At 43.3% G+C, this 23,998-nt stretch overlaps 1 protein-coding gene across 5 annotated transcripts in view; it reads right to left on the minus strand.

The window, feature by feature from the left end:
- The window catches only part of LOC133479539 (low-density lipoprotein receptor class A domain-containing protein 4-like), a 263,673-nt gene that overhangs the window by 233,675 nt on the left and 6,000 nt on the right, over window positions 1-23,998 (minus strand). The gene's annotated exons all lie outside the window — the stretch shown is intronic.

Raw genomic sequence — 23,998 nt, forward strand, 5'->3', positions numbered from 1 at the left:
GGATGACAGAAATATGTGCGTGTTTGCATGTGATCCCCGTTTGTGTGGATTTTCTCAGAGTCCTCCAGCTCCCTCCCAAATTCCCAAAACACGTCAGATTAATCGAAGGCAGTAGCCCATAGGTGTGAAGTTGAGTTTCAAAGGTTACTATGTGCCCGATAACTGACTGGCGACCAGTCGAGGGTATACCCGGAGGGAAAGGCAATCGTTACCAGCGACCATAATGAGGACAAGTAGTACAGAAACTCGAACATTTGCCTCAAACTCACAACATCTGACCCTAATGAGGAAAAGCATTGCTGGATAAGAGTTAATAGTTCTGATTGACACCGTCAGAGAGGTATTGTCATTGAAGTGATTTAGAACTGCACTGCATCTTATTGAAATGTTTCTAAGGTAGTGATACATTGACTTAGGGGTGCCCCTGCTTAAGTGTTTTTTGAGTTACAAGCCAATCGCTCAGTCGATTATTATTTTTATTTTTTTGCTGTGTTGTGGGCAAAAATTGTATATATGAGTGAACTTCAGGCATTCCACCACTAGATCGAAGCAGCGACCTTGATAACAAAGCATAAAAATGCTCAAGTTTTCAGTTTCTTTGTGTAGGTATTATGCCAAATAATTTTTATTTTAATCATGAGTCCGATGAAAGTGAATGCTGAGAAGAAGAAACGGATGTCTATTCTGCCTTCCGTGAGTGTGCCATGTGAAATTTGACAGATAGCTAACTATTCTTCCAAAAAAAGACGCCAAGTGTGCTTGCTAAAAGCTGTTTACTGCCACTCCCAGTTGAAAATGCTGTACTTTAAACCAAACCATATAACTTTGTCTTACGAAGTCCGCTAGATTAAAGCTGACACATAATGTGAAACGGCATAGACAAGCTAACAAAACATTGATATTGCATAAGTTTTAAATCTCTGAACAACTGCCATTATAACACAAATGCACCATAGTGACAACCAGACAGAGCATATAGCAATACTTAGAAGCATATCGTCTTTACACTCTGCGAAATATGAATAATATCGGTAACACGGGCAGGTGGCGTAGGAGCCACGTATTTTGGCCAGCAACATAGGCGAGCGGCAGGTCGTCCAGCAAGCTCAGTTTCTCGAGCGCCGTCTCCCACTCCACCCCGCGCCGCTTGGCTCCAGCCCACTTCACCTACGCCGCCGCCGTGGGGCCCAGAGGCTATTCTTTGGCACATTCTGTGCCTACTGTATATACCATGGTAACAACGGGTGGATGAAAACTCAAACTGGCCTAAAGCCGATAACGCAAAGAAGCTTCTCATCGTAAAAAAAAGATGTTAGGATGATGGTGAAGGATGACTTAAAATCCCCACTTTTATCTATAACCGCTTCAGACACCAAAGAGTATGAACGAGAGAAGAAAGAATTGTATTATCTTGTTTTATGTTTGTTTGTAACAATGGGCCTTGAGAAAAAAAAATTCCGCCCTCCGTACATTCTACACATATTAAGGACTGAAAATAAAGTATACAGGCGGCACGTTGGTGAACTGGTTGGCACATTTGCCTCACAGTTCTGAGGACCTGGGTTCAAATCCTCATTCTGTGTGGAGTTTGCATGTTCTCTCCGTGCCTGCGTGGGTTTTCTACAGGTATCCCGGTTTTCTCCCACATCCCAAAAACATGCATGGTAGGTTAATTGAAGACTCTAAATTGCCCATAGGTGCGAATGGTTGTTTGTTTATATGTGCCCTGCGATTGGCTGGCAAGCAGTCCAGGGTGGACCCCGCCTCTCACCCAGAGTCAGCTGGGATACGCTAGGAAATAAAGCATACCATATCATGAAAAAACAGGCATTGTGTTACAGGCTACAGTAGTGAAATGTGCAGCAAAACTGTTAAAAAACATGCAGTTGGATGTTTAAATGTCAGTCATGAGAAGTTGTAACACTAAAAAGTGCTATTTCTAGGTGAAACTTGTTTTTGGTTTTGGACAATATTTGATTAAAATAAAAAAAAAATTTATCACAATTGCAAGCCATAATTAATGATTAACTCTTGGTGAGTACTTACTATAAGTCAGAAAGCTCTGGGCTGCTGCCCATATCGCCCATATCAGAAACCGCCTTCCTCACCCCACTCTTCAAAACCACATTAGTTTCATCTTCCTTCTGCTGCTCACTCTCATTCTTCACTCTCATTTATTCTGCAGAGACTCTTCATTGACAATTTTCCCCAACCCTGTCATTCTGTCCTCTTGCAAACAATCTCATTGCTCTTCTACCATATTTTTTTTTCTTTTCTTCTTCAACTCCTCCCCACCTCTTCAGAGGCTTACATTTAAAACTCTTGTCTCTCCTCTCTCAGGGCAGGGATCAACCTCAGCCCATTTCACACATGACAGAGTGTGTTGTATCCCACTGATGTATGTATGCTACTAGTAGTGGCAGCATTGATGGGTGGCAGCAGTGATATGGAAATGAGCAGGGTGTGTATGCAATGTGTCTGTCTTGGTGAAGGGCAGCAGCAAAGTTGACTGGAGTCTGACGGAATTTCAATTTACTGTCCTAGATAAACGCCTTGCGATTCCATTCATACCTCCTCATTATTCTGAACAAAAAACACACAAAAAATCAGGAACTTTATTTTGCCTTCTGGTAGAACTGAAACTCAGCACTTGGGATGTGTCCATGACTAAGGCTATCCATCCATCCATCCATCCATTTTCTGAGCCGCTTCTCCTCACTAGGGTCGCGGGCGTGCTGGAGCCTATCCCAGCTGTCATCGGGCAGGAAGCGGGGTACACCCTGAACTGGTTGCCAGCCAATCGCAGGGCACATAGAAACAAACAACAAACATTCGCACTCACAGTCATGCCTACGGGCAATTTAGAGTCTCCAATTAATGCATGTTTTTGGGATGTGGGAGGAAACCGGAGTGCCCGGAGAAAACCCACGCAGGCACGGGGAGAACATGCAAACTCCACACAGGCGGGGATGGGGATTGAACCCGGGTCCTCAGAACTGTGAGGCTGACGCTCTAACCAGTCGGCCAACGTGCCGCGTGACTAAGGCTAATACAATACATATGGAAATTAAATATGTAGCACCCCCAGGGAAATTTAAAATCAAAACCTGATGGGTCAGTTTCAAACTTTGGTTGCCCAACACAATATATATATATATATATATATATATATATATATATATATATATATATATTTTTTTTTTTTTTTTTTAATTAAAAAAAAGAACACCATTTGTGTCACGATTCAAGAAACCAAACTCAATTTGGGCACAACAAATCTACATTGGACAAACAGCCAGTAGTGAACCAACACGGAACAAGTCCAAGGTGGTAACTTCCGTGTACATCTCTCGCAGTTTAAAACAGGTAATTTAAAATTGTGCTTTAGAGGCTCATTTGAATGACAATTCCACCAAAAGTCCATATTATAATCACATCTAAATTGCAAATAGAGAAGTCTGGCATGTGATGGGGCTCTGCAGGAAACGATGGCACTAGGCAGCAAGTAAGAGCCAAAGCAATAGGATGAGGCAGGCAAGAGAATCTCCAACAGAACAGTTGCTCCTCAGGGCCCAGTGAGGCACCATCTGCCCCGGGGCACCACACAAGCTAACATGTTTGTATGTTTAGTGCCATATGTTATTCGGCCATGTCCTTGCGCAAACTGGCATTGCTGAGATTGGTCTAGTCAAGCACCAAACTAAACCCTAGATGTCAAAACCTCCTGTTATATTGTAATTCTGCATATCTTCTTTAAATAATGACGTTTACTTAAATCTGCAAAGTATTTATTACTAAAAAAAAAAAATTAAAAAAACATTTATAACACCCCATCTACTTGTCTACGGGGGCCGCCATACATACGCATAATTTATGTAATTACGTGTGCAAAAGTCACAAGAATTTGACGACGCAAAAGGGAGGAAGTGATGTCACAGTTAATGTAGCGACTTGCTCGTTGCCTTACATTTGAGCAAGCCTTGTTTGTTAAAAATTGATGAGTAGGACCTGCAACTGTGACAGTCTGTCAGCATCAACATGTGCAAATTCATTTTCGCCAATTAAACTGCCTTGGAAAAATAGTTCGCCTACCAGTCACTCACCTAGCCGCTAGCAGCTAGCTGCTAACGCTGGCAGCTAGCAAAGTATTCTACAATTTAATGATGGAAAACTTGCATTTTTTTTCCTTACCCATTTCAACATTTAAAAAAAATATGTAGTTATTTTTTATTTTGTGTGTCAAAATATACTATGGTGCAACCATCCGGCCATGTCATGACTGGTGTATTGAAATTACTCTTACTCTTTTTTTTTTTTTTTTTTCAGGGCTGATATCGATGATTAGTAGCCAAGGAGGCCAATACTCAATGTAACTGACTTGAGGAATTTCAACTCGCCCGTCTGCTGCCCGGCGCCAGATTACAATGCTTTGTGGGACAGCAAAATTTCCCAACAAGGCAACAGTCTTTTTATACATCTACGCGAGTAGTGGATGAGAACAGTGTTTAACCTTGCTAGCTTCGGCTATTCCAATCGTTGCTAGTCTTAAAATAATCATACCAGCAGGCCCAAGGGGGTGGCAGTGAGGAACAAGTGAAGCTTATACCCACGTAGCAACATCAAATACAATAAAAGCACAAGTTAAACAGAAACAGTGAAACAAAGAAATGCTCAATTCTGGCCACAATGGCCCATCTTACGACACGCCATGATATGGAGCACAAGATGAGACCGGCCGGCTTGTGGAACAGAAAAACATGCGCAGAGCTCCCACTAATTTCAACAACTACATTCAGCGTAATGGTGACTTCTATTTTTAATCATGTTTTTATTTCTTTCTAGACTTGTCTGGCATAATAGGTCTTTGCAAGAAACCAGTCCGTTGCGCAAAAAAAGGCTTGGGAAGCACTGTACTGTGCTAAAAAAAAATATCATCGACCTCATCAATCAATCAACTTCGACTGAAATTCATCACATTGTAGTCGACGCCAAAAAAATATTAAGCCTGTAACCCCGAGTATACAGAAAATAAAAAGTACATTTTCTTTAATATGACCCCAAGTTAGCCAATCCTCACTTAGCAAATGCTTTAATACCAGTGGCTACATTTTGATATATGTGACTGAAATAACGATACTGTCAATAAAGCAATGTAAGAGAGTTAAAATATCAATAAATATTCAAGGTGCATGCAGACAAACACACACACACACACACACACACAGTACATAATGTTCCATGCAACAGATCAGCTTTTATAGTCAAAAGGATTTTAAAGTGCACTGAAGAGCATACTGTTAGCACAAAGGTCATTTCGGCTTCATTGACAGCTTTATGGAATTTTTTAATGTGAACGTGTGTGGTCTTCAAAGTATCCGAGGTGCACGAACTGCAGAAAATGGGAGTGTGGAGAATTGCCAAGGTAGCCCACATTTTACCACCTTAATCTGGTCCTTCCATCACAACTATGATATACATTATGACGTTTAATATTCTTATTATGTATTCATTGTTGTTTATCTACCCTTTGTGTTGGATGTTGTCACGTGCCTGATGTTAAATTACTTACAGTTGTTGACCTAAGTTTTGGTCATGTGCACATGTGGGTTGTTTCAAGTGCTCAGTAAATGTAAACAACAAAGTAATATTGGACTGTGTCACTGAAAATGTACATGAAAATTGGATAGCGACACTTGGATCTGCGGTGTAAATCCATCTTAAATGTTTGGGCCAAAATAATACAGTATGCAGTACTGTCACTGTTTCAAAACACGATACACTAAGGCGCATATTCTCCAATGTGCTCAAGTCAGAAAAGGCGCACAGCTCCACACATTTCTGACTGCGCCCATTCTGCCGTCTACTTAATTTGATCACTGGCACACCTCGCCAGTTACACACTCTGGGTGGAGTAACTTAAGCTCGGTACACCCTGGGGGGTGGGGGAGGGGGGTGTCAGAGGGTGCTTGCTGACACCTTCCCATTTATTTTTTATTTTTGTCTCATTGCCTTAAGTCCTAGGACAGCATGTCCCAAGTCTGACTATTATAGTGAGTAGTGACTGGCTTGTCTATTGCCAAAATAGGAGCGGCAAATTACTTTTTATGTCTTAGGCTTGTCGCTGGTTGGTTGCCCGTTTTTACCGTTTTCCTTTTGACTTCACATCAATCAAACTGTTTCTTTACTGCTCTTTTTTGCCCTCGGTGATCCATCTCTTCTTTTTCTTTTCTAAGCTTGCTTTTGTAGTTTTCATGCTTCCCATTTCCTGATAAAGTTGTCGGCTTCTAGCTGCGTCCGTTTCTTTTCCATGTCTGCTAAGGATGGAAATATGTTCTTCATTTGCGACACAAAAGTGTTCCACAATTTGAGATCTCTCAGTCTCTCAGTCTTTTTGCTCTCCCCAACTTGACTTCCACAACTGTCTTTACCAGCTGGTGGTCGCTGCCTAAATCTGCACCTCCTTGACGTTTACATCTAACAGTGATTTGCCCCCAGGTTCTCTTTATCATTAGGCGTTCAATCTGGTTCTTGACTCTTCCATTGGGTAAGTACCATGTCAATTTGTGGATGACTCTTTGTTCAGAGTATAACTCCAACAAGGCTGTTGTGCACAACTCCAAGTCTCTCACCATTCTTGTTCTAGGTACCACATACCGTACATGCTTTCACGACCTGTGTTGTCATCTCCCCCTTTTGTGTTTGCCAGATTTTTCACTATTCTAAAAATACCATATATTTTGGCACACAATAAACTTCTGTTTGCCTTTATTAAGGCAGGAAAAGAGTAAAATGAGGGTAGTGGGTGTAGTGTCAGACTTATAATAGAAAGAATATATATTTTATCTAAAGTCAAGAGGAGCTGTTTAATATTCAAGGATGTTATTCCTGGTATAATAAACAAGTAATATCCCAGTTCTATCCCTTAAACGGGGCAATTGTTTACATTTCCAAGATTCCACTTTGTGTCAAATGAATGTTACTATTCTGAATTGGTTTTTTACTTAAATTTGTTTGGCAGTTTATAGGTATATGCAGTTTCTAAATGTGACTGTCAAGTTGTTGATAACGTTTCCTACAATATGGTGCATATATTTCTATATTTCATTTTTATCCACTCCACACACATTTTTAGAAAAGGAACACATTTTAACAACCTGACTTTTATGGCCAACCAATAAATAACACAAGCAACAACCAGCACAAAACACATATAACCAAACATTTGTTAAAAATATATATTTAAAAATAATAATAATAATAATAAAACAGGGCGGCACGGTGGACGACTGGTTAGAGCGTCAGCCTCACAGTTCTGAGGTGCGGGGTTCAATCCCCGGCCCCGCCTGTGTGGAGTTTGCATGTTCTCCCCGTGCCTGCGTGGGTTTTCTCCGGGCACTCCGGTTTCCTCCCACATCCCAAAAACATGCATTAATTGGAGACTCTAAATTGCCCGTAGGCATGACTGTGAGTGTGAATGGTTGTTTGTTCCTATGTGCCCTGCGATTGGCTGGCAACCAGTTCAGGGTGTACCCCGCCTCCTGCCCGATGACAGCTGGGATAGGCTCCAGCACGCCCGCGACCCTAGTGAGGAGAAGCGGCTCAGAAAATGGATGGATGGATAATAAAACAGGATTAGAATAGAAAAAAAAAACTTTATTGTCACTGTCACAAGAACAATGAAAATCAGTTTGACATCTCACAATTTGCAGCATTCAGGTAAAACATAAGCATGCATTTACAGTGGGTACGGAAAGTATTCAGACCCCCTTAAATTTTTCACTTTTTTATATTACAGCCATTTGCTAAAATCATTTAATTATTTTGTTCCTCATTAATGTACACATAGCACCCCATATTGACAGAAAAAAAACAATTGTTGAAATTTTTGCAGATTTATTAAATAAGAAAAACTGAAATATCACACAGCCGCAAGTATTCAGACCCTTTGTTCAGTATTTAGTAGAAGCACCCTTTTGAGCTAATACAGCCATGAGTCTTTTTGGGAATGATGAACATTTTGGGAATGTTTTTCATTCCAGGGAATGAAAAACCTGGAATGATCCAGGTTTTTCACACCTGGATTTGGTAAAGAAGAAGCTAAGCCGAAAGGCGAAGCTATCAATTTACCGGTCGATCTACGTTCCTACCCTCACCTATGGTCACGAGCTGTGGGTCGTGACCGAAAGAACAAGATCCCGGATACAAGCGGCCGAAATGAGTTTCCTGAGGTGAGGTGTTCCGAGCATGTCCCACCGGGAGGAGACCCCGGGGACGACCCAGGACACGCTGGAGAGACTACGTCCTTCGGCTGGCCTGGGAACGCCTCGGGATCTTCCCGGAAGAGCTGGATGAAGTGGCTGGGGAGAGGGAAGTCTGGGCGTCCCTGCTAAAGCTACTGCCCTTGCGCCCCGACCCGGATAAGCAGTAGAAAATGGATGGATGGACACCTGGATTTGGGGATCCTCCGCCATTCCTCCTTGCAGATCCTCTCCAGTTCTGTCAGGTTGGATGCTTAACGTTGGTGGACAGCCATTTTCAGGTCTTTCCCGAGGTACTCAATTGGGTTTAAGTCAGGGCTCTGGCTGGGCCATTCAAGAACAGTCACGGAGTTATTCTGAAGCCACTCCGTTATTTTAGCGGTGTGCTTAGGGTCATTGTCTTGTTGGAAGGTGAACCTTCGGCCCGGTCTGAGGTCCTGAGCACTCTGGTGAAGGTTTTGGTCCAGGATATCCCTGTACTTGGCCGCATTCATCTTTCCTTCGATTGGAACCAGTCCCTGCAGCCGAAAAACACCCCCACAGCATGATGCTGCCACCGCCATGCTCCACTGTTGGGACTGTATTGGACAGGTGATGAGCAGTGCCTGGTTTTCTCCACACATACCGCTAAGAATTAAGGCCAAAAAGGTCTCATCAGACCAGAGAATCTTATTTATCACCATCTTGGACTCCTTCAGGTGTTTTTTTTAGCAAACTCCATGCGGGCTTTCATGTGTCTTGCACTGAGGAGAGGCTTCGGTCGGGCCACTCTGCCATAAAGCCCCGACTGGTGGAGGGCTGCAGTGATGGTTGACTTTCGAGAACTTTCTCCCATCTCCCGACTACAGCTCAGCCACAGTGATCCTTGGGTTCTTCTTTACCTCTCTCACAAAGGCTCTTCTCCGCCGATTGCTCAGTTTGAACGGACGGCCAGCTCTAGGAAAGGTGCTGGTCATCCCAAACGTCTTCCATTTCAGGATTATGGAGGCCACTGTGCTCTTAGGAACCGTAAGTGCAGCATAAATATTTTTGTAACCTTGGCCAGATCTGTGCCTTGCCACAATTCTGTCTCCGAGCTGTTCAGGCAGTTCCTTTGACCTCATGATTCTCATTTGCTCCGACATGCACTGTGAGCTGTAAGGTCTTATATAGACAGGTGTGTGGCTTCCCTAATCAAGTCCAATCAGTATAATCAAACACAGCTGGACTCCAATGAAGGTGTAGAACCATCTCAAGGATGATCAGAAGAAATGGACAGCACCCGAGTTAAATATATGAGTGTCACAGCAAAGGGTCTGAATACTTATGGCTGTGTGATATTTCAGTTTTTCTTTTTTAATAAATCTGCAAAGATTTCAACAATTCCGTTTTTTTCTGTCAATATGGGGTGCTGTGTGTACATTAATGAGGAAAAATGAACTTAAATGATTTTAGCAAATTGTTGCAATATAACAAAGAGTGAAAAATCTAAGGGGGTCTGAATACTTTGCGTACACACTGTATATTAATAAAAGAGACACTTAGAGAACACAGTTATTATTTACATTTGGGAGATTTTCCATATTATGATATGGTAGTAATGTGATTATTTAGATTCAGATCATGCAGATTTTTTATTTGGAAAAATAGAAAAATGTATTTACAAAGTGGAAATGTATCAAAAATCCCTGTACATATGAAATAAAAACATTAACAAAAAATGTAAAAACAATATCTACAGTACATTTCAGATGGAAAGCTGTAAAAACCAAATCAGTCCCATGTCGTTTTTGTTCATATTCCTCGAAAAAGAAGTCTAGAATTTCATTTTTGTCATGGTCTGTGTTTTGGTTTGGGTTGTGTTTAGTTTTGTTCCATGTTTTCCTGTGTTCCATGTTTGTCGTGTGCTCATTAGGTTGTTGTGTCCACCTGTTCTCGTCTACTTTGTGTCGACCAATCAGCTCTCTCCAGCCACTCGTGTCTTGTCCAGGTGTTCCTCGTTGTCTCGTCAATTTGTTTGTATTTAGTTCCCTGGTTTCTTTCAGTCCTTGTCGGTTCATTGTCGTTGTCACACGTCTTGCCATGTCATAGTCTCCAGTTGTTTAGTCACCAGTTGTTTTAATCATTGTGATTAAATATTATTATTTTGAGATTCCCGCACTCCTGCCTTGCCTCCCTGCTTCCCTGCAATTGGGTCCACCATGTTCTTGCCTTGCGTTCCTCGCCTTCGCCCTAACCACGTACGTGACAGAATGAACCGACCAGAACAGGACCCAGCGGGAAGGACATGGCGTCACCCTGGACGCCACCAAACTGCCTCCCACCGTCCTCAGCCTGCCATCCATACCTACCCTCCTCCAGTAAGCCCTATCGTTCAGTCTTTTCTGTCCTTTTCATCGGATCCCCCCACTTGTCCTAGTTATTCACCATGCCCTACTATTGTACATCCACATGTTTCTTTAGATTCTGATTTTTCTGATTGTGAAGATGGCCCTGATTTAGTTAACCTCCTGTCTGATTCTGACTCTGACACAGATTTAGATTTTTCTGGTTCCTTCCCTAGTTTATCCCGTCCTCGTGAGTTTTTGTCACGTTTCCCCGTTTCCAACCCCAGTGAGTCCAAAACCTTTCCCTCTGACCTTTTCTTGGGCACCCGTTTGGCCATCTACCCGGGACCGCCGCGTGGTGGCCAACGGAGGCGCCCAAGTAAAGGTCAAATTTTGCCCCCTCGTTTTTTCCCCCCTGTTCACAAGTCACTTGATTTTTCACCTGTTCCCACACGTTGTTCCACGGCTCCAATTAAGTCACGTCTAGCCAAACCTGCCCCCAAGCCATGTTCAGTACCAGCCATTTTTCCTAGTTCACCTTCCCGAGACCTTGTGCACTCTTCCACTCCCGTACCCTCTACTCCCAAACCTCAATGGCGGCAGGCTGAGGAAGCGACTGCAGCTCCCGTTCCGGCTCCTCGGCAGCTGCGCCAGGCTCCCGTTCCGGCTCCTCGGCAGCTGCGCCAGGCTCCCGTTCCGGCTCCTCGGCAGCTGCGCCAGGCTCCCGTTCCGGCTCCTCGGCAGCTGCGCCAGGCTCCCGCTCCGGCGGCGCTCGTCCAGCGGCCGCCACCCATCCTTGCTCCGGCGGCGCTCGTCCAGCGGCCGCCACCTGACCCTGCTCCGGCGGCGCTTGTCCAGCGGCCGCAACTAGACCCTGCTCCGGCGGCGCTCGTCCAGCGGCCGCCACCCGTCCTTGCTCCGGCGGCGCTCGTCCAGCGGCCGCCACCCGTCCTTGCTCCGGCGGCGCTCGTCCAGCGGCCGCCACCCGTCCTTGCTCCGGTGGCGCTTGTCCAGCGGCCGCCACCTGACCCTGCTCCGGCGGCACTCGTCCAGCGGCCGCCACCTGACCCTGCTCCGGCGGCGCTCGTCCAGCGGCCACCACCTGACCCTGCTCCGGCGGCGCTCGTCCAGCGGCCGCCACCCGTCCTTGCTCCGGCGGCGCTCGTCCAGCGGCCGCCACCTGAACCTGCTCCGGCGGCGCTCTTCCAGCGGCCGCCACCCATGCTTGCTCCGGCGGCGCTCGTCCAGCGGCCGCCACCCGTCCTTGCTCTGGCGGCGCTCGTCCAGCGACCGCCACCCGTCCTTGCTCCGGCGGCGCTCGTCCAGCGGCCGCCACCCGTCCTTGCTCCGGCGGCGCTCGTCCAGCGGCCGCTACCCGTCCTTGCTCCGGCGGCGCTCGTCCAGCAGCTGCCACCCGTCCTTGCTCCGGCGGCGCTCGTCCAGCGGCCGCCACCCGACCCTGCTCCGGCGGCGTTCGTCCAGCGGCCGCCACCCAACCCTATTGCCTGGTCCCTGCATTACCATTGGGTTCGGCACCGTGGCCGTCCGCCTGAATGGCCCTGTAAAGACCCTGGTGCTTGGCGTCCTGGACGACCTCCTGAACCGCTCAGCCAAGCACCTCACCTCGGGTGGCCTGGATGGCCACCAGACTGACCTGAGGGGTGGACTCTGTACCCTCCTCCAGGCCCCCTTCCGCCCACCCTGGGTTGATGACTTTTTGGTTGTTGTTTGGGGAACGTCTGGGATCCGTTCCTTTAGAGGGGGGGTACGGTCATGGTCTGTGTTTTGGTTTGGGTTGTGTTTAGTTTTGTTCCATGTTTTCCTGTGTTCCATGTTTGTCGTGTGTTCATTAGGTTGTTGTGTCCACCTGTTCTCGTCTACTTTGTGTCGACCAATCAGCTCTCGCCAGCCACTCGTGTCTTGTCCAGGTGTTCCTCGTTGTCTCGTCAATTTGTTTGTATTTAGTTCCCTGGTTTCTTTCAGTCCTTGTCGGTTCATTGTCGTTGTCACACGTCTTGCCATGTCATAGTCGCCAGTTGTTTAGTCGCCAGTTGTTTAGTCACCAGTTGTTTTAATCATTGTGATTAAATATTATTATTTTGAGATTCCCGCACTCCTGCCTTGCCTCCCTGCTTCCCTGCAATTGGGTCCACCATGTTCTTGCCTTGCGTTCCTCGCCTTCGCCCTAACCACGTACGTGACAATTTTATGTCCGTTGTCTTTTTTTTTTTGCACTCGCTGGCCTTGTAGTTCAAGTGCTGTTGTAGAAGACAGTTGGTTGTCTTGTGGTGTCCCTGCGAAGGAAAGCATGTCAGGCTATTATGTTGGCCTCAAGTGTGTTCCCATAAAGTAAAACAATGTCAGACGAGGATATTCACAGCTAACGGCTTCATGACGATGAAATACTGCATTACAAGAGTGATTATAGGCTACAGTTAAACTATATGGAAAGTGAGCGTCGCAGTATTGTAATCAGAAGTGACATTACTAGCGACGCTACATTAGCTACGTTGCTTCTGAATGCGACTTAGCTGTCTAATAACTGTCTAATCGCTCATCAAATACAGTACAGTGTAGTGAAGTTTGTTTACTGTGAATTTGCCACCGTAGTCTCACGGTAGACTAGCGATGCATGAGCTCGTCATAACCAACCATTTACCAACAATTTAAAACATGGCTAATATTTATGCTCATAAAAACATGACTGTTGTTAATATGAATATCAATAATTATGCTTACGTGCATTTATATACTTCTTTCTTTTTGTCCGCTCCGCTGTCTTGCAAGCAAGCTTTTCGTCAGTCAGCGGGGGCGGAGACCCATACCCCTCGCTTTCAAGTAAGGTCCCGGACCACATTTGGTTTCAACGGCGATACACGCCTTCGTCTTAGCTCTATCCCTTAGCCTTACAGAGAATTGGGACACCCATTTGTTCTCGTGAGCGCGCAAAAGCAAGGGCTAAGGGGTGAAATGAGGGGTAAGGTAGAATTGGGATCCTAAAGTCCCACAAAAGTCATAATTGTGTTATGTTTCTAAATATATTAAATAAGTTCAAAGATAAAGAGGGGACCCAGACGCACAAAAAAGTCAGTGCGGCCGATATCGTAACTCCAACAGGAAGTGACCTATGACCTTTTGAAGGAAAAAAGTGCGGAATTTTCACATTTTTTCAGGGTTTATACTTTTGTGAACTCCTCCTACAGCTTTCATCCGATTCGCTTCAAAGTTGGTGTGCATCATCTCAAGACAAATTTTCAGTAATCCATCCATTTTCTGAGCCGCTTCTCCTCACTAGGGTCGTGGGCGTGCTGGAGCCTATCCCAGCTATTATCAGGCAGGAGGCTGGGTACGCCCTGAACTGGTTGCCAGCCAATTGCAGGGCACATACAAACAAACAACCATTCGCACTCACATCCACACCTACGGGCAATTTAGAGTATTCAATCAACCTAGCATGCATGTTTTTGGGATGTGGGAGGAAACCGGAGTGCCCGGAGAAAACCCACGCAGGCACGGTGAGAACATGCAAACTTTACACAGGCGGGGCCGGGGATTGAACTCTGGTCCTCAGAACTGCGAGGCTGACGCTCTAACCAGTCGTCCACCGTTCCGCATTTTCAGTAATATTTTTTTAAATTTATTTTGAAGGGGGATTGGTAAAAAAAAAAAAGAAAAGTAAAGAAATGCTTGCAATATCTCAATCTGCAGTTTTGGTATTTTAGCAAGAGACGCGAGCAGCTATAATCGGGCCCTCCCACCCCAGCCACGTTGGGGTACTGGCAGTTTGAGGTCCTATAGGTTGGAGTATTGGCACGATGAAGGGCCGCAAATTGCCCCCGGGTGGTAGGTTGGACACCACGCTGTAGGACATATCCAAAGTTATGGCCCATATTGAGTAAATGTGGGCAACACAAAAATGGAGAATGACCCGCAAATATCCCCCAGGCCATAGGTTGACACCACTGCTGCAGGACAAGTGCAAAAGTATGAACCATGCAAATGTTGCAAAAAGGTCCGGTCGTACAAAATGGCAGGACCGGCTGCAAATGACCCCTGGACCATAGGTTGAACACCACTACTGTCAGAAGCGCAAAGCCGGGTAACGTTATATTGAGAAAATACGGGCCATACAATAATGGGGGATGGCCCACAAATGGCCCCCAGGCCATAGGTAGGACACCACTGCTGCAGGACAAGTGCAAAGCCTTTTCAAAAGTTACAAATTCTAGGTCACATTAATGGTGGAAAAACTTTTTAAATGATTTATATTGGTCAAAATTCACAAAAACCCGGTATTTGAACATGGGTGGGTATACTTTTTATATCCACTGCAACCTTGTTCCTGTTTTTGTAATCTGCCTCATGAGCCTACAGTCTTGCGCTGCTTAACAGGTGGAAACATATATTTCTTGTAGCTGAATGTGCCTTAGTTTGTTATTTTACAAATATTTTATTTATTATTGATTTAGACTAAGTGATATTGTTCAGCAATATCTGAACTTGCATATATTTTATGTAGTTATTTAGATTTTAATTTACCCAACTATATTGGATTGAGATTACAGTGGTACCTCGGAATTTGAAACTGACCAACATTTTGGAGAACGATATCACTCAAAATTCACACAAAAGGTTGGAGGACAAAACGTCACCATGCAAGACATTGGCAAATCACACGAGAGCTCAGTTCAACCAACATGAAAGGATTTTTCGTCTTTTAGTCATTACATTGTTGCTTACCGTCTTTTTACACTTCTCTTATAGTTAAAGTTTGCATCTACAACTTTGATTGTACCCTGCTAATTTGTCATTTAAAAGGCACATTTTCAGTTTAAAAAAATAAACCGCTTGTCATATATGTTAAAACTGTCAGTATGACCTCACACTGGAAGATTATGGTGATCTTTATAAAAATCCCCTAATGCCTCTAATTTGAATTATTATGGATGGAGAAGGAGACTGTTACAGTTTCTTGGACAGATTATTTTAACTCCAGTTAGCAACAAAAGTTAGAAAGAAGGAATTTGATAGCTCTCTACTTAAAATCAAGTGTAACTATATACAGTACAACAGTGGTGTCCTATACGCGCATGGCTGCATATTGCTGGGCTTGGAAAACCACCGGCGCTGAGGTACGCACGAACGGTGATGTCACCATTCTCACGGGGTTATCAGGTAAATTGATTACCTCTCTTATAGTTTTCATTTATTGTACATTCCAAAAAACACAACATCAAAACGGTAACATTTTGTGTTTGGCACAAGTGTTAGTAAACTGGACACGTTACCTTGGGCAGTGAGTGTAGGCTACATTCAAAACTTGCTAGCAGTTTGAAAACTGCAAATTACACCTTTAAGTTAATGGGTTTTTTATGTATTAATAACACAGTGATTAAAAACAAAATTTATGCTTGTGCGGCCGTTATTGCCTGTGCAGATAGTAATATTTTTATGACGGTGACAGTGAGTTTGAAACAGATTATGTAAGCATCGATATTTGGGGGATTGTGTTCAACCTTTAATGTTTCACTGTATTTCATTGGTTCTGATTTGTTCTATATGGTTGTCATCACTGAACATCACAGCAGAAGAGTTCAGGGTTTGCATGGTGTGACAGGTGTGGCAAACTGTGGTCAATCACAGAGATATTCATTCTTTTATTTTTAAATGTCAATTTAAAATCATAGGCAATGGTGGTACATCCAACCATCCATTTTATTTACTACGTCTTCAGTCAACCTACCACACGTTTTTGGGATGTGGGAGGAAACCAGAGTGCCCGGAGAAAACCCACCCAGGCACGGGGAGAACATGCAAACTCCACACAGGCGGGGCCGGGATTTGAAACCCGGTCCCCAGAACTGTGAGGCAGATGTGCTTACCAGTCGCGCACCGTGCTGGCTGGTGGTACATATTGTTGGGAATTTATGCTAACTACACATTCATTGATGAGGAACCTTTCTGTATCCTGTGCATATCATGATTATTATTTTTTCACAGCCTTGGACTATAACTGAACATACAGTATAAAATATTTGCCCAAATGCAACATTTTTATTTTGCGTACAGTAGTATAACAGATAATGATTCCCCCTGGACTGAAACATGGCTGACGTTTTCATGTTGATGAAATGTTGCTCCTGAAATGTTCATCAAAAAAAGAAAATGTGAGGCAGTTCAGCAGCATCATAGGGTATATTCAGCAAAGTTGCTCTCATGCAGAGACCAGGTTCGACAGTGTGACCCAGGAATCTGGTTGTTAACACTTTGCTGTATATATAGCTTTAATAACACGCACGCACGCATGCTGTTGGTGGCACGGAGGATGGTTAGCACATCTGCCTCACAGTTCTCAGGACCGGGGTTCAAATCCCGGCCCCGCCTGTGTGGAGTGTGCATGTTCTCCCTGTGCCTGTGTGGGTTTTGCTTTGTAGTACAGGGGGACAGAGTTCCAATCCTACGACTGTAGCATGCCGATCAGTCACTGATGGTGAACATAACAGAGTGCCACAGAACGGCAAAGGGCATTTTTGGGCCGTAACCACCGCAAAAGATGGCCGGAGCTGCTGTGCTTATCAAGCTGGTGTACCCACTGTCCGCTCCTTGCCAAGTGTCCGAGCCAGTTGTGTAGAAAGGCGACTTGGTTCTGAGGCTAGAACAGTTTCGTTCATTTTAATGGTAAAAATTGCTTTGGGTCGCTAAGTCTCAGAACGAATGAACTACTTGAACGGAGGTTCCAATGTATATCGTGTATAGAGTTAATATAATAATAACAAAGCTAAAACCTTAAAATTGCCATAACTGATCTTTTCAAAAACACAGAGCCAGTGGTTTTGATCTGCAGTGGCTGGACAAACTCACCTGGCTCAGACATACTAAGGAAGGGATGCTCTGTAAAATATGTCAGATGCATGGGGCCAGCCGTGAGCCTTCCAGCTGCAATATTGCTAACAGCCCCTGTCCAGACTGCAGATGTGGAGAGCTATTGTCGCTATTCTCTGCCCTCAAAAATAAAAAAATACAAAAAGACTTTTGAATCAGAATAATAAAAATGTCGTAATATACATGTGTGTGTTTGTGTGTGTTTTATATTTTGTTTTAGCCAGTGGGAGGCGAGGCATACGCACATGTGCAAATGATCACAGTGACACCTCCTCTGCCTCATTTTGGGACAGGAAAACCCCTGTGTCGTTATCGACTGTTTAAGAAATTGATTCTCAGTGAAGATGTCATTAGTCATTACGTATTTATGTATGTAGTAGATATCCATCCATCCATTATCTGTACCGCTTCATCCTCACTAGGGTCGCGGGCGTGCTGGAGCCTACCCAGCTATCTTCAGGCGAAAGGCGAGGTACACCCTGAACTGGTCGCCAGCCAATCATAGGGCACATATAAACAAACAACCATTCGCACTCACATGCACACCTACGGGGAATTTAGAGTTGTCAATCAACCTACCTTGCATGTTTTTGGGATGTGGGAGGAAACCGGAGTGCCCGGATTTGAACCCCGGTCCTCAGAAATGTGAGGCAGATGTGCTAACCAGTTGTCTACCGTGCCACCTGTAGTAGATATTCAATTTTATCACAAATATTGTACTGAGTCACTGATGAGGTGGTTAATTTATATTCATTTGATTTCCATGCAGGCAGTGTGTGTTCTCTGTCTTGATGTACTGTATATGTGGACTGATTGAGTGGTGACCATTCCAGGGTGTAGCCCAACTTTCACCTGAGGTCTGCTCAAATAGGCCCCATCTTCCCTGAACAGGATAAGAAGTATAGAAAATGACTAGCTGAATGGTGTTACTTTCATACCTAAACTTGTGTGACCAATTTTCCTGCAGCAACTGTATGCACCTAGCTAGGGTAGACTGTATTAAACCATTTCCAGCTCATGAGCCAATTCTAATCATCCGAGTCTCGCCCTGGGACCCAGTCTCATTAAAATGCAGCGTCATGTCACCAGAATTGGGCCACCTGTCTGCTACAGGTTGAAGAAACTGCCATGTAAGGTCAGAGTGAGACAGTCCCCTCTTTGCTGTCTAGTTAAATTCCTTGCAAGTTCAGCAGGAGTTCACAGCGCCTTCCTATTTTTTACATATTATAGTATGGCCTGCACAGCACACAGTCATAGACTACATCAATAATGCACACAACAAAGCCAGAAAACACCCCTGCCTTCAGCAACCGATATGGTAAACACACACACACACGTTAGTGAGAGACCCACAGAGGGTGTCTGTGTGTTAATAGTATGTGCTAAATCTTGTGGTTTATGTTGGCAGTCTCCATTGTTTCATTGAATTATCACAGATGAGTTGAGATAACAATAATTCAGCAAAACTTATCAAGAAAAAACAATATTTGGTCCCATTGCTACAGAAAAGAGGTACTACAGCCATGATGCCAAATGAAGACAAGAATAACAACGGAAACTCCTGGTGGATAGAGGAAGTCATAATAGCTTAATGTATAGGTCTTTAAAAATGAGCATAACAGTCATTAAAATTTGATTAAGATCGGCTGTATATGACTTCTATGGAACATGTATACATATCTCTCGACAGAGGTGCCTTGACTTATGAGTGTAATTTGTTCCGTGACCACGCTCTTAAGGTAAAACACGCTTATCTCAAATCATCTTTCTTCTTCGAAATGAATGGAATTTACATTTCTACATTCCAGCCCCCCATAAAACACCACCACCAACAACAAAATCTTATTTATAGGAAAACATAAGAAAAGTATCACTCTACAGTATTGTACTTAAAGAACATCCAGGAATAATATAACTTAATAGAATGTCAATAATTCCACCCTTTGTTTATCATGATTAATTAATTGTGCGGCTCCTTCTGGTGTGTGGGCTTTGACCGTCAGGGGGCATCATAATACAGACATACATAGTATATGAAGAACAGTTTCACAATTAACCGACTGTATAAGCTGCAGCAATAAACTTGTCGTTTTTCGCAGAGGGTGAATATTATGTTGTCTAGCTACATGTTTTGCCCCACCGTTTGTTTTAAAATATCCGTTGCTTAATGGGTTATAACTCAATGCACAATGTTCATTTTGCTTTGAGTTAGCATTAAGCTAGCAAACTTTCCTAAGATAAAGTTATGTGGTGTCACTGATGGTGTAGTGGTACACTCGCCTGACTTTGGTGCGGGCAGCGTGGGTTCAGTTCCCACTGAGCGACGGTGCGAATGTTTGTCCGCGTCTATATGTGCCCTGTAGTCCGCCTTTCACCCGAAGTCAGCTGAGATAAGCTCCAGCACCCCGTGACCCTAACCAGGATAAGCGGTGTTGAAAATGGATGGATGGAAATTATGTGGTTGTTTTAAATACACAAAGTGTCATTATTTTTGTTTTATGTTTAGTTTGACAGTAAACTTGAACTGGGAGCGACAGTAAAGTACTTAAAGCAAGCATTTGGCCTTTTTTAGAAAATTCACTGCCACCATCCAGTGCTCCTATTTAAAATTTTGAAAGCAGTTACGATGAAAGCAATGTTTTATTAATATGCAATCTAACGGTTTGCTGCCTTTTTGTATGTACATACACGATGCACACAATTTGCCATTCTGCATTTGTTCATTGTAAGTAAACATTTCTGAGAGCAAGATATTCTGTCATGATCTGTATTTTTGTTGACTTGGTTTTGATTAGATTTAGTTTGTTCCATGTTGTCAAGTTTTCCTGTCACATGTTCATGTGTTGTCTGCTCGTTTGTTTTTTGTCTGCCCCTGTTCTCGTCAGCCCTCGACTTTGTTAACCAAAGTTTAATGAGGGCAAAAGCATATAACATAACTAAGCCGGAAATAGCACCAATCATGTCCTCCTTTTACTAAATACACTGGTTTCTTTGAAGCCTTTACACAGCTTTTATAAACATTAATTTTCTAGGATCAGAAATATTGCATGTGATTCATACAAAATGTTAATGAAAAATCAATGTTTATTAATTGTTATTTCAATATCAATCAAAAATAATTGTGATTATTTTTTTCCATAATCACCCAGCCCGACCCTGAAGTGGTCACCAGCCAATCGCAGGGCATATATAGACAAACAATCATTCACACTCACAAACAAATTAAGTCTTCAATTAACCTAAGAAACATGTTTTTTGGAATGTTGGGAGAAGCCTTGTCACAAGCTTGAGGAAAACATGCAAACTCCACACAGGCCATGATACAATATGTTATAAAGATGAACACAGCAAGTTAAACTGCAGCTATTTGTTTTCCTCATAGTAACAGAAGCTGGGGAAAATCTCTCATCAAAGTGGAGTCATGGTCAAGGGCATCTTTTATGTAGAATGATGAAACAGAATTGGAAAAATGAAACACCTGGTCCTCTGGGACTTATTTGGTAGTATTAAAAATCCGTCCATCCATTAATTTTCAAAAACACTTATTCTGTTCAGGTTCACATGAAAATCAGAGTCTATCCCAGCTGACTTGGGAGGGAAGTGAAGTGCGCCTTGGACTAATCAGCAGTCAATCACAGCACACATTACAAATCTTCAAATCCTAATAAATGGTTTAAATGTTTAATTGCTCATGTCAGAAGAAGCAGCTACACCTTTTTTATAGCCTGTTCAACATGGTTAATGCACTTTTTTTGGGACAGTCACCCAATCACTTCCCTGTGCCCATGTACACTGACACAAATATTTAATAAAGAACAGATCATTTTGCTATGACTTTTTACTGAAGTGTATCCCAACAGATGCTAGCGCTTGCCCACCAACTTAGATGGGACACTTAAACTGATACAGGTGTGCTCATAAGTTTACATTGGTAGAATTTGGAAGATGTGTACAATTCCTAAAATGAAACATGCATGATCAGGCAAAACTAGTGATGCACCGAAATTTCGGCCACCTAAATGTTTTGGCCTTAAATGCCCCAAAAGTGCATTTGCCGTTTCGGACCAAAAGACTTTTGTCACGGAAATAAAACGTCCGAAACAGGATGTTGTTATTGAAAAAAATTATAATAAATAAATAAAAGCAAAGGTTTATAGCTTGCTGCTTTCCGCTGTTCGGGTACTAAGGGAAAGGCTCGTTGCAAGCTATTAGGCGCCGCCCCAGCTACCTTCGAGCTACAGCTAATGCAGCTAAATATGATGCCGAGCCGCGGAGGCAAACGTCCGGTGTCAGCTTAGCAATAATTGACTAATGATCGCCTCCATGGCAGCGAATAAGCTATACTTCTAACTAGGCTTTACACGACCAGGATTTTTAGTGGTCGATCACCGATCAGCAAGTTTAAAAAAACAATAACCGATCACTGATCCGATCACAAGATGAGGCAATGTGACCATTTACATGACTTGTTCATTTATTGTATATACTTGTGTACTGTATACTGAGTACTGTACCCATCCATCCATTTTCTGTACCGCTTATTCTCACTAGAGTCGCAGGCGTGCTGGAGCCCATCCCAGCTCAAAATTATTCTCTAGCATTTTAGACAAAAGTTAAAACATCAATGACCTCTAGGGGGCATTCAAGGATTGGCCACTGATATAAGTTTAGGTTAGATCAACATTACAACATGACAGAAATAATGGGTGCTGACTGTAATTAAATTACTTTATTGCAATTAAATTACTTTAATAAATACTGTTAATGACATGCTTACTCGAACTTTCTCACTGTCCCGGCTATATGGACGGGTGTTATCCAGAGTTTGCGTCTGCTTGGCTTTCCCCCCCATGCTGCGTTGCTTGAACGTGGCGAGCTCCTTGTGTACATTCTTCAGGTGCCCGATCAAATTTGTTGTGTTGAAGCATTTAGATGACGTTGCCCACGACGTACTTCAGTTCTACACAGACTGCAAATAACTTGAGTGTTGTTTGTCTGAGACACCGCAAAATAGTCCCACACCGACGACATGTTCTTTCACCGACAAGATTGAAAAAACTTTATTGGCCGTCAGATAGTTACAGTACTGCATCACAAGACACATGACAAGGCTAAAAATAAACTAGCTTTTGGATTCATACGTGATGGCGACGCGGAGTTAAATGTCTTGTGCAGAGCCGATCAATTACGTCATTGATTGGATCAGCGAATGACGGCATGAAAACCGATCAGCCGATCAGCATAAAATGCTAATTATTGGCCGATACCGATCACACCGATTAGCTCGGGGTAAAGTCTACTTCTAACAAGTGTCATTACAAAAGGAGGACAAGGAGTAATTGACAGGAGAAAAACAGGAACCCGTGCCAACTGCTAGGCAATCATGACATGAATTCGCGAAACACCAAAATAAGTGATTGGGTGATACAGTACACTTGTCACATACATAGGTCTGGCTGGAACCGCGTTATAGCAGACAGTAACCAACTTTGAAGCGCAAAATAGCAGGCAAATTAATAAGTGGTCTAGACGCTAGACAGTCACACAGGGACCGGAACCGGAAACCAGAAATGAATTAGTACATCACTGGTAGTCCACTACATCACTTGGGAAAAGTACATTTATATAATAAATATTTATAATATAAGATAACCTCTATTAGTCCCACAATGGGGAAATTTGCATCACTTCAGCAGCAATAGTGGATACAGGAAATACAAAAATAGCATGTGAGAAAAGACATTTGGCTGCAACTCCGTCTGCCATTACAAGGTTGATGCAATAAATACATTAAAAAAACAAATATTTAAGCCATAATTTATCACCGATTACGATTTCAGAGGAATTATTATGTTGTGCAATTGTGCAGGATATTTTTTTTATCATATTATATAATATACTGCAATAACTGTCCCAGGGTAATGTTCTTGACATCATTTCAAAAATATGGCAATTCAGACAAACATTTTCAGTTTCGGTCAAGAATCTTCATTTCAGTGTGGTCACAGAATTTTAATATGGAACAGCTTCAATTTATGTTGTCTCTTCAAAAGGAACTATGGCGCTAAGATGCCAGATATCAGATGTTCTAGTAGGCTGTTCATAACATTTTTCTGCTCTTAAGCACAAGTCTGAAGGTTTTGTGCTAACACTGACTGGTATTTGAACCGTTCATAATTACTCTCCACCTTGACTAACCCTAGTTCCAGCTAAAGAAAGCATGATGCCGCCATGCCAATGCTTCACTGTTGATGTTATTTTGATGATGAGCAGTGTTGTGTTTGCGCCAAACATACCTTCTGGAATTTTTGTGGCCAAAAATACAAACCTTGGTTTCATTGGACCATGACACATTTAGGCTTCTGTCTTGCCACCCTATCCCAGAGCCCAGACATATGAAGATGTGAGATTGTTGTCACATGTACTAATCAGCCAATACTTCCTGCGCCTTCAATGGTGCTGTCTGCCTCCCGAGGAGTTTTCTTATCTTTTCATCAATTCTGGAGGGACGTCAAGTTCTTATGCCACATAATGTCACTGTTGTGCCATATT

Source organism: Phyllopteryx taeniolatus, chromosome 6 (assembly GCF_024500385.1).
Source record: "Phyllopteryx taeniolatus isolate TA_2022b chromosome 6, UOR_Ptae_1.2, whole genome shotgun sequence".
NCBI classification, from domain to species: Eukaryota; Metazoa; Chordata; class Actinopteri; order Syngnathiformes; family Syngnathidae; genus Phyllopteryx; species Phyllopteryx taeniolatus.